This window comes from Sapajus apella, unplaced genomic scaffold (assembly GCF_009761245.1).
Source record: "Sapajus apella isolate SASKATOON/1434 unplaced genomic scaffold, GSC_monkey_1.0 scaffold1, whole genome shotgun sequence".
NCBI lineage: Eukaryota > Metazoa > Chordata > Mammalia > Primates > Cebidae > Sapajus > Sapajus apella.
The window spans coordinates 59,832,633-59,843,063 of NW_022436941.1; the positions used below are offsets into that span (position 1 = coordinate 59,832,633).

General features: G+C 42.0%; 1 long non-coding RNA gene across 1 annotated transcript in view; it reads left to right on the forward strand.

Annotated features, from left to right (window-relative positions):
* Positions 1 to 2,078, forward strand: part of LOC116561982 — a 10,579-nt gene extending 8,501 nt beyond the window's left edge. Inside the window, exon 3 of the long non-coding RNA XR_004273705.1 lies at positions 1,874 to 2,078. This is a non-coding gene — a long non-coding RNA (uncharacterized LOC116561982). The remainder of the gene's footprint in view (positions 1 to 1,873) is intronic.
* The last annotated feature ends 8,353 nt before the right edge of the window (positions 2,079 to 10,431 follow it).

Consider the following 10,431-nt stretch of genomic DNA (forward strand, 5'->3'; position numbering starts at 1 on the left):
ATATATATATATTTTTTTTTTTTTTTTGAGACGGAGTTTCGCTCTTGTTACCCAGGCTGGAGTGCAATGGCGCGATCTCGGCTCACCGCAACATCCGCCTCCTGGGTTCAGGCAATTCTCCTGCCTCAGCCTCCTGAGTAGCTGGGATTACAGGCACGCGCCACCATGCCCGGCTAATTTTTTGTAGTTTTAGTAGAGACAGGGTTTCACCATGTTGACCAGGATGGTCTCGTTCTCTTGCTTCCTCGTGATCCACCCGCCTCGGCCTCCCAAAGTGCTGGGATTACAGGCGTGAGCCACCGCGCCCGGCCAATTAATATATTTTTATAACGATTATAAAAACCATAATAAGTCTACATGCCATTTTTAATTACTTAGTTTATAATAAAATAGGATAATATACAGCTAAAATGATGAGTTATTTATGAAAGGACAAAATGAGTTTTTTTGTTTTTTTTTTTTAGTTGGAGCTTTGCTCTTTTACCCAGGCTGGAGTGAAGTGGTGTGACCTCAGCTCACTGCAACCTCCGCCTCCCAGGTTCAAGTGATTCTCCTGCCTCAGCCTCCCAAGTAGCTGGGATTACAGGTACTTGGCACCATACCTGGCTAATTTTTGTTTGTTCGTTTTTAGTAGAAACAGAGTTTTACCATGTTGGTCAGAGCTGATCTCAAACTCCTGACCTTAGGTGATCCACCGGCCTTGACCTCCCAAAGTACTAGGATTACAGGCGTGAGCCACCACACCTGGCCCCGACAAAATGATTTTTAAAAGGTATAGTACTCTTTCCGTAAATATAAGTGTTAGCTTTTAGAAATGATTAAATAAAAGCTATATTAAAATTTCAAAAAATGCACCATTCATTCCATGAGCTATTATGATCAAAGTTTTTCTATGTATTTAAAGGAAAAAATGACAATAATATGGGTAGGTGTATAAAATAACTAATAATTCCCCCAGCTAACATATAATTTCAATTTTTGTTAACAGGAGATAGAAAATATTAAACAATTTCAAAATGAAATAAGATGAGGATTGACTATAACTAGAATAAATGTTTGACAATATGATTTGATAAAATCTTTTAATTGTCATATTAAATAATGCCTTTTTGCGTATATCATTTGAGGTCAAGAGTTCGAGACCGGCCTGGCCAACATGGTGAAACTCTGTCTCTACTAAAAATATAAAAAATTGGATAGGGCATGGTGGCACATACCTGTATTCCCAGCTACTGGGGAGACTGAGGCATGAGAATTGCTTGAACCCAGGAGTTGGAGGTTACAGTGAGCTGAGATTGCACCACTGCACTCCAGCCTGGGTGACAGAGTGAAACTGTGTCTCAAAAAAATCAAACAAATAGGCTGGGTGTGGTGGCTCACACCTGTAATCCCAGCACTTTGGGAGGCCAAGGAGGTTGATTAGCTGAAGTCAGGAGTTCAAGACCAGCCTGGCTAACAAGGTGAAACCCAATCTCTACTCACAATACAAAAATTAGCCAGATGTGATGGCACGCGCCTGCAGTCCCGGCTGCTTGGGAGGCTGAGGCATGAGAATCACTTGAACCCAGGAGGCGGAGGTTGCTAAGAGCCAAGATTGTCCCATTGCACTCTAGCCTGGGTGACAGAGACTCCATCTCAAAAAAATAAAATAAAATAAAAAAGAGGATACAGAATGACTGAGGGGTATGTCTTTGTAAAGTATAAGAAGTGGGACTGCAGTTCATTGAATCTAAAACCCCATTAATTGTAGGATGTACCAGCATTTTATAGGCTAATAAGAAAGGAAAACACTGATATTTAGACTATGGTAGTGCTCTCTTCTCACTTTGAAATGTTATACCTGGACGAATGCCAGGAAAAGGAAGCGGCTGAGAAATCGAAACTAGTGGGGAAGGGGAGGGCCCACTGAGAACCATCCCAGCAACCCGACCACAGCTGGCCTTCCCTGGACAGCATGAACCACACTGTCCAAACCTTCTTCACTCCTGCCAACACCGACCGTACCCCCAACTATGAGATGCTGAAGGAGGAGCATGAGGTGGCTGTGCTGGGGGCACCCCATAACCCTGCTCCCCCGACCATGTCTTCTGGTCCCTGCTCAACACCCTCTTCATGAACTCCTGCTGCCAGGGCTTCATAGCATTCGCCTACTTCGTGAAGTCTAGGGACAGGAAGATGGTTGGCAACCTGATCGGGGCCCAGGCCTGTGCCTCCACCTCCAAGTGCCTGAACATCTGGGCCCTGATTTGGGGCATCATCATGACCATTCTGCTGATCATCATCCCAATACTGATTTTGCAAGCCTATCAATAGATCAGGAGGAATCATCTAGGCCAGGGGACTCTGCCCATGACCTGTTTTCCACATACCCAACCTTCCATTCCTTGCCCTGCCCTCGAGCCAAGTCCTGTATCAGCCCTTTATTCTCACACACTTTTCTACAATGGTGTTCAATAAAGTGCATGTATTCCTGGTAAAAATAAATAAATAAATAAATAGAAGAAATGTTATACCTACTGAAAGAGCTTTAAAACACTTAAATACGTTTTTTTTTAACCTTATAAAATACATAGCTTAAAGTATTTTAAAACCACCTTTGTAGTCTGAGTGCCTCACACAAATCACACCTTGAGTCAGAGTCAATAAGCTTTTTTTTTTTTTTTTTTTTTTTCCATAAACTCTTGTCTCAGGTTCATCAAGAGCCTTGGTGAAGCAGCATCTCCTAAAAACTCCTCCACTCTTATCTCAGGAATTTTCTTCTAAGTCACTGACATCCATTCTTCAAGTTTTCATGCTGACCCTTTCTTGCTATTACCAGAAGGTGTCAGGCAAAGACAACCACAGCAAGACCACCATTTGGCCAACACAGAGGGTAACATGCATCTGCATTTCAGAAATATTGGCTGCGCGGGGAAAGGAGCATCTCAGAATCAATGAAGTATAGTAGTGTGAAGGGAGAGGTAGGAAAAGAGACCTATGTGAAGCGAGGGCAGAGCACAGGCTAGGCAAACCCACATGAAGCTGGAAAGAAGGCTGGACCCAATGGCTCATGCCTGTAATCCTAGCATTTTGGGAGGCTAGGGCCTACAATAAATGTTTGATAATATGGTTTGATAAAATATGTATTAATTGTCATACTAAATAATGACTTTGTGGGTAGATCATTTGAGGTTGGGAGTTTGAGACCAGCCTGGCCAACATGGTGAAACCCTGTCTCTACTACAAATACAAAAAATTGGGTAGGGCATGGTGGCACACACGTGTATTCCCAGCTACTGGGGAGACTGAGGTATGAGAATTGCTCGAACCTGGGAGTTGGAGGTTTGCTTGAGCCCAGGAGTTCAAGGCTACAGTGCCTTGAATTGCAGCTATGAATAGTACCTGCACTCCAACTTGGGCAACATAGTCCTCATGTCTTTAAAAAAAAAAAAAAAAGGTAATAAAGCTATAAATCACCTCAGGTGATTCGCCCACCTTGGCCTCCCAAAGTGCTAAGGAGTATAGGTGTGGGCCATTGTGCCTGGCCAGTCCGTTTCTTTCAAATTAAGCAAAGAAACAAGAACATTTATTCTTGCCTTCAATTTATAGAATTAGCATGGAAAAGAAAAAAAACACACTCAAAAAGAAAATACCCCAAATTATTGAGTAATGTCATTCAATAAATGCATAATTTTTCTTTTTTTCAAGAAGTTGTTTCTAAACTTCTCATTTGAACTTCAGAGTCATTAACTTTCTTCACTGAGTGTTTTTCTCCCTTTTGCATTAAAGAGGGAACCACAATGAAATGGTCTATGAACATTTTCTTATCATCTTTTCTCAGCCATTTAAAATTCTCCTTCTGTTGAATCTAAATGTTCTTCTGTAACTGAAATCCCATTATGAATAAATAGGCTGGACTGTCTTCCCGTGAAACCTCAGGGAGCTCCTTCCGCCTTTCTAACCTTCATAGAACAATGTAAACATTTTCCAAGTGAAACCCTCAACGAATGCCTTTTGTTGATTTTCACGGAACTGTAAGGTTGCACAGGCAGTTAACCGGTGGTGGTTCTTTTAAAACCAAGCACCTCCAAAGAGAGCTTATTTCAAAGTATGTATCTTATAAAGTGAATTTAAAAGAAACTGACAGGAGTTGTCCCTTCAAATACATATTAAAAAGATAAGTCAACACATAGCGCTGTTGTTTGAAGAAATGGGCTCACCTCTTGTGCTTCCTCTCAGGAAATTAATTAGAATGGATTAACCAAGAAAACTGAAAAGAGAGACTTGTCTTGCCTTTGTGTTTTTTTTTTTTCTTTCCCCGCTCAGCCCCAAACATATCTGAATGTGTTTACTTGAAATCCGGATGTGGAAAGTTTTTTGAATTAATTTTAAAGCCAAAGACGCAGAATAACTTTCTGTAGTATGCAGAATCACAGGAATATACTCTGTTCAGAAATGCTTTTTAACTTTTATAATAAAGTTGAATAATGACTGTAATGATAATTTACCCAAATATTTATTTGTAAGTGAAGAAAATGGAGACATTAAAAAAAAAATTCAAGGCTGAGCATGGTTGCTCCTGCCTGCAATCCCAGCACTTTGGGAGGTCGAGGCGGGCGGATCACCTGAGGTGGAGAGTTCGAGACCAGCCTGACCAACATGGAGAAACCCCATTTCTACAAAAAATACAAAAAATTAGCCAGGTGTGGTGGTACATGCCTGTAATCCCAGCTACTCGGGAGGCTGAGGCAGGAGAATCACTTGAATCCAGGAGGCAGAGGTTGTGGTGAGCTGAGATTGTGCCATTGCACTCCAGCCTGGGTAACAGGAGGGAAACTTGTCTCAAAAAAAAAAAAAAAAAATCAAAGATTATTATGTATTTTACTTAATGAGGCAAAGCCTCTATTAATAACTTTCATATATATAAAAAATATATGATGTACATTATATATTTTAAGACAGGGTCTTGCTCTGTCACCCGGATTTAAGTGCAGTGGCATTATCACAGCTCACTGCAGCTTCCTGTGAGTTCAAGCCTCCTGTGAGCTCAAGCGATATTCCTGCCTCATCCTCCTGTGTAGCTGGGACTACAAGCATGCACCACCACACTCTGATTTTTAAAAATTTTTTCTAGAGACGGACAGGGTCTCACTACGCTGCCCAGGCTGGTCTGGAACTCCTGAGCTCAAGCAACCATCTTGCCTTGGCTTCCCGAAGTGCTGGAATACAGGCATGAGTCACTGTGCCCAGTCCAGTTTCCTTGACACAAAGGATTAACTCAAAATCTGAGTGTACCTGGGCCTAGGAGAGGAACAGCATGGGGTGGGGAGGGTGGGGAAGGATAACATGGGGAGAAATGCCAGATATAGTATGCACCTTTGCAACAACCCTGCATGACCTGCACATGTACCCCAGAACCTAAAGTAAAAAAAAAAAAAAAAAAATCTGAGTGTACCTGATGCAACTTAGAAAAAATACATCACCGGGCACAGTGGCTCATGCCTGTAATTCCAGCACTTTTGGAGGCCAAGATGGGTGGATCACGAGGTCAAAGATCGAGACCATCCTGGCTAACATGGTGAAACCCTGTCCCTACTAAAAATACAAAAAATTAGCTGGGCATAGGGGCAGGTGCCTGTAATTCCAGCTACTCTGGAGTCGGAGATTGCAGTGAGCCGAGCTCATGCCACTGCACTCCAGCCCTGGCAACAGAGTGAGACTCCATCTTCAAATAAAAAAAAAAATTGGCCGGGCGCGGTGGCTCAAGCCTGTAATCCCAGCACTGTGGGAGGCCGAGGCGGGTGGATCATGAGGTCAAGAGATCGAGACCATCCTGGTCAACATGGTGAAACCCCGTCTCTACTAAAAATACAAAAAATGAGCTGGGCATGGTGGTGCATGCCTGTAATCCCAGCTACTCAGGAGGCTGAGGCAGGAGAATTGCCTGAACCCAGGAGGCCGAGGTTGCGGTGAGCCGAGATCGCGCCATTGCATTCCAGCCTGGGTAACAAAAGAGAAAAACCCCCTCAAAAAAAAAAAAAAAAAAAAAAAAAAAAAATTAATTTGTTCCCAGAAGGGTTGAGCAGGGCTGCAAAACCTGCTGAGCAACTCTCTACTCTCTTCATTAATTTGGAATTTGGGTTCCCTGGGGTTCATAAAGGAGATTTTCCTTTGTACTATCTACACTCAAAGGACTTGCCATGCAAATTAGTAATGTGAAAGGCATTAAAGGGAGAATCTTTGAAATACTTAGGCAAAACTTTTAAAGCACCATTACAGTGCTGAAGAATCATTAACTTTCCATATGTACAAAATAGCTGATGAGAAGTACAAAAGGATTTCTCTTAAGCAGTTCCCTTAAAAATTGTGACCAGGCAACACTTTGCTAGCCTATTGCAGTCATTATTAAGAATTAGTAGTTACATTAAATTTTCTTTTTGCCTTTGGATAAATAGTCAAGTAGTAAACCATTTTAAGGAGCTACTCCTCCCGTCAAAAGCAGGCTGCAGGAGGCACCAGTGACCTTGGGTGAGCTGGCGGGGTGGAGCCAGGCCAGAATGCGCTCTGGAGCACGGAGCACCAAACTTTGTTTTGTAGTTTTAGGACAAAGATAAGGAGAAAGGATGGTAGCTGGGCAAAAGAGAGAGTTGTTGTTTAATTTAAGAGAAATGTGAGCCCGTTTGAGCTTAAGAATGATTCAATAAAAAGGAAGAACTGGACGCTTCCGGGTGAGACCGGGTGAGGCGGCGACCATGGCGTATCACGGCCTCACGGTGCCTCTCATTGTGATGAGCGTGTTCTGGGGCTTCGTCGGCTTCTTGGTGCTCTGGTTCATTCCCTACAGGTCCTAACCAGGGAGTTATCATTACCATGTTGGTGACCTGTTCAGTTTGCGGCTATCTCTTTATAGATAACCAGTTGTTGCTGCACCGGCTTTTGAAAATCCTTTCTCCGTGAAATTGCTTTGGCATTTTCAACCAAAATTACATGATCATATCTTATGGAAAAAAAAAAAAAAAAAAAAAAAAAAAAAAAAAGGAAGAGCTGAGAATGCTTGGAAGAAAGGAAATAAGAAAGGTAAGGGAATTAAAGGTAGATCAAAAGCGAAATTAAGAGATTAGTGTTAACAAGAAAAATGAACAATTTTTATTTTAACTTGGGCAGCTCAAGGAAAATCAGTACAGGGTTAAAAGCAGGGGCTCTGGAGTCCAGAAATTGCTGATACAACGCTCCACCAAAATGAGAAAGTAAACCAAGAAGGAGGACACCAGCTCCAGAAAGTCACAGCAGCAGAAAAGAGTGGCAAAGGGCAGTCGCCAGATGAAAGTGCAGCAGCCGCCTGGAGGAAACCAGACTACAGTAGTGCAGAGGTGTCTGGAAGCTAGACAGGGCCCTCGGGGGACGTGGAATGACAGACTTCTGACATGGACGATCATCTGGGAAAAGAGGATTTTGACAGGCCTGGCACAGTGGCTCATACCTGTAATCCCAGAACTTTGGGAGAGCAAGGTGAGAGGATCACTTGAGGCCAGGAATTTGAGACCAGCCTGGATAAAAAATACCAAATTTAGCCATCTGTAGTCTGAGCTGTTCAGGAAGCTGAGGGAGGAAGATGGCTTAAAACCAGGAGGTTGAGGCTTCGGTGAGCCAAAATTGTGTCATTGCACTCCAGCCTAGGTAGGCTACAGAGAAAAATCCCGTCTCAAAAGATGAAAAAAAAAAAAAAAAAAGATTATCACAGGCCAGTCATGGTGGCTCATGCCTGTAATCCTAGCACTTTGGGAGGCCAAGGCAGAGGAAGGCTAGTACTCCTTGAGGCCAGGAGTTCAAGACCAGCCTCGCCAACATGGTGAAACTCCATCTCTACTAAAAAGACAAAAATTAGCAGGGCTTGGTGGTGGGCGCCTGTAGTCCCAGCTGCTCAGGAGGCTGACGCAGGAGAATCACTTGAACCTGGGAGGCAGAGCTTGCCATGAGCTGAGATCGTGCCACTGCACTTCAGCCTGGGTGACAGAGCGAGAGTCCATCTCCAAAAAAAAAAAAAAAGGAAGATTATGGCAGATCAGATGCACAAGTAGAGAAGAAGCAAGGGTACATAGAAAGTCAGTCAAGTAATACGTAACCCAAGAACTTAATGCATGCTAGATGTTATTGTACTTCACTGTGTATAAATGTATGAATTCTCCCTATTTTATAGAGGAGGAAACTGAGGTACAGAGAAATTAAGTCACTTCCTCAAGATTACAGACCTAACAAATGATAAAGAACAAATTTGATACCAGGAGTCCTAACCCTAACCACTGGAATATGCTGCCTCTAACAGGAGGGATTAAATTGGAAAATAAAAGTTGACAAGAAATGTTAATATTATACACTATGTAGTTATACAATGCATAATTTTTACTAGACATAATTATAGGTTGGCTGATAAATTTTATGAAATCTGTGATATAATTAGATTGGCAAGAGGGCAGGTGGAGGTTGGTTGAGAATTCAGCCCGAATGGAACATAAAAGAAACTGCAAAATAAATACTATCCACACATCAGGAAATAACAGCGGAAGAATATTATTTGAAAATATGAGGCTGGGCACAGTGGCTCATGCTTGTAATCCCAGCACTTTGGGAGGCTGAGGCAGGCAGATCACCTGAGGTTAGGAGTTTGAGATCAGCCTGGCCAGCATGGTGAAACCCTGTCTCTACTACAAATACAAAAATATTTTTAAAAAAATACAAAAATATTAGCCAGGTATGGTGGAGCATGCTTGTAATCCCAGCTACTTGAGAGGCTGAGGCAGGAGAATCACTTGAGCCCAGGAGGCGGAGGTTGCAGTGAGCCGAGATGGTGCCACTGCACTGCAGCCTGGGCAACAAAGCAAGACTCCATCTTAAAAAAAAGAAAAAAAAATGGAGGTGAATAAGGAAAACTGCTAAAATGATTGTGTTGCCTCTGGGGTAGAGACTAGAAGGTAAGGTGTGGAGACAGGAGAGGATATTTTTCATTTTATTTTTTGTAATATTTGGACATTTCATGTCTATGTCAATTTGTAAAATTCTGACATTAAAAATTTTTACTTTAAATATTTTAAAAATTGTGCATATGTTGGGTGCAGTGGCTCATGCTTGTAATCTTCAAATTTTGGGAGGCCAAGGCAGGTGGATTGCTTGGGCTTAGGAGTTCAAGACCAGCATAGGCAACATGGTGAAACCCAGTCTTTGCAAAAAATACAAAAATTAGCCAGGCTGTGGTGGTGCATACCTATAGTCCTGGTTACTTGGGAGGCTGAGGTGGGAGGATTGCTTGAGCCTGGGAGGTGGAGGTTGTAGTGAGCTGTAACAGTACCATTGCACTTCAGCCTTCCAGCCTGGGCAACGGAGAGAGAAAGACCTTGTCTCCAGAAAAACAAAACAAAACAAAACAAAAACAAACAAAAACCCGTGCAGATGTTAATTTAATAGAAATAAATGACAATGTAGCTATCAGAGAAATGGGGTGAGGGTACTATAGGGTTCTGATTACTTTTTGCCAACGGCTTCCAAATTTATAGCTATTTGTTTCTAAATGAATATTTTGTTGTTTACTTTTACTTGTAATTAATTAAACTTCATCCCCTAGATTGAGGCTTCTAGAGACCTTAGAAGGGAAAATTAAAGAAATTTCTCCTTTTATATTTAAAAACCAACAGAATGCTTCACTAGGTTTTTCAAAGTTGTTAATGTTTTAGAGAATTAGAATAGTTGGCAATTAAATTTGCAATAAAGTTGCGATCTTGCCGCACTGCAACCTCTGCCTCCCAGGTTCAAGTGATTCTCCTGCCTCAGCCTCCTGAGCAGCTGGGTTTACAGGTGGCTGCCACCAAATCCAGCTAATTTTTGTATTTTTAGTAGAGATGGGGTTTCACTATGCTGGCCAGCCTTGTCTTGAACTACTGAGTTCAGGTGATCCGCTCCCCTCTGCCTCCCAAAGTGCTGAGATTACAGGCATGAGCTACCACACCCTGCCAGTGTGTGGTGTTTTTAAAGTCACCATTGAACTCTACCAAAAAAGTCTTCAAATTCAGGAGGGAAAAGAGCAAATTATAAGCTAGATATTTATGTCATATGTAAATATATATAATTATGTTGTATAAAAGGAGCTAGTTCAGTTAATTTGTGAAAAATTTTGTGGGGGAAATATTTCACATGGTCTGCCAAGAGCTACAGTCTTATTAAAACAGGTCTGTTACTGCTGGTTACTGAAAAAGCCACATCAGAAGAGCTCGACTGTAAAATTATCTACATGTTATAAACATCAAGTCTTCCCCGAAAAAGCCTGCAGAGTACTTAAAATAAAAATTAAGGTGCCACTGTTTCATATTATGCCTGCTAACATTACCTCTACTGTTGTTAACCAACCACAGAGGCCAAGGAAGCTACTAACCAGGCCCTAAATAGTAACTGCAAAGTTCTCAG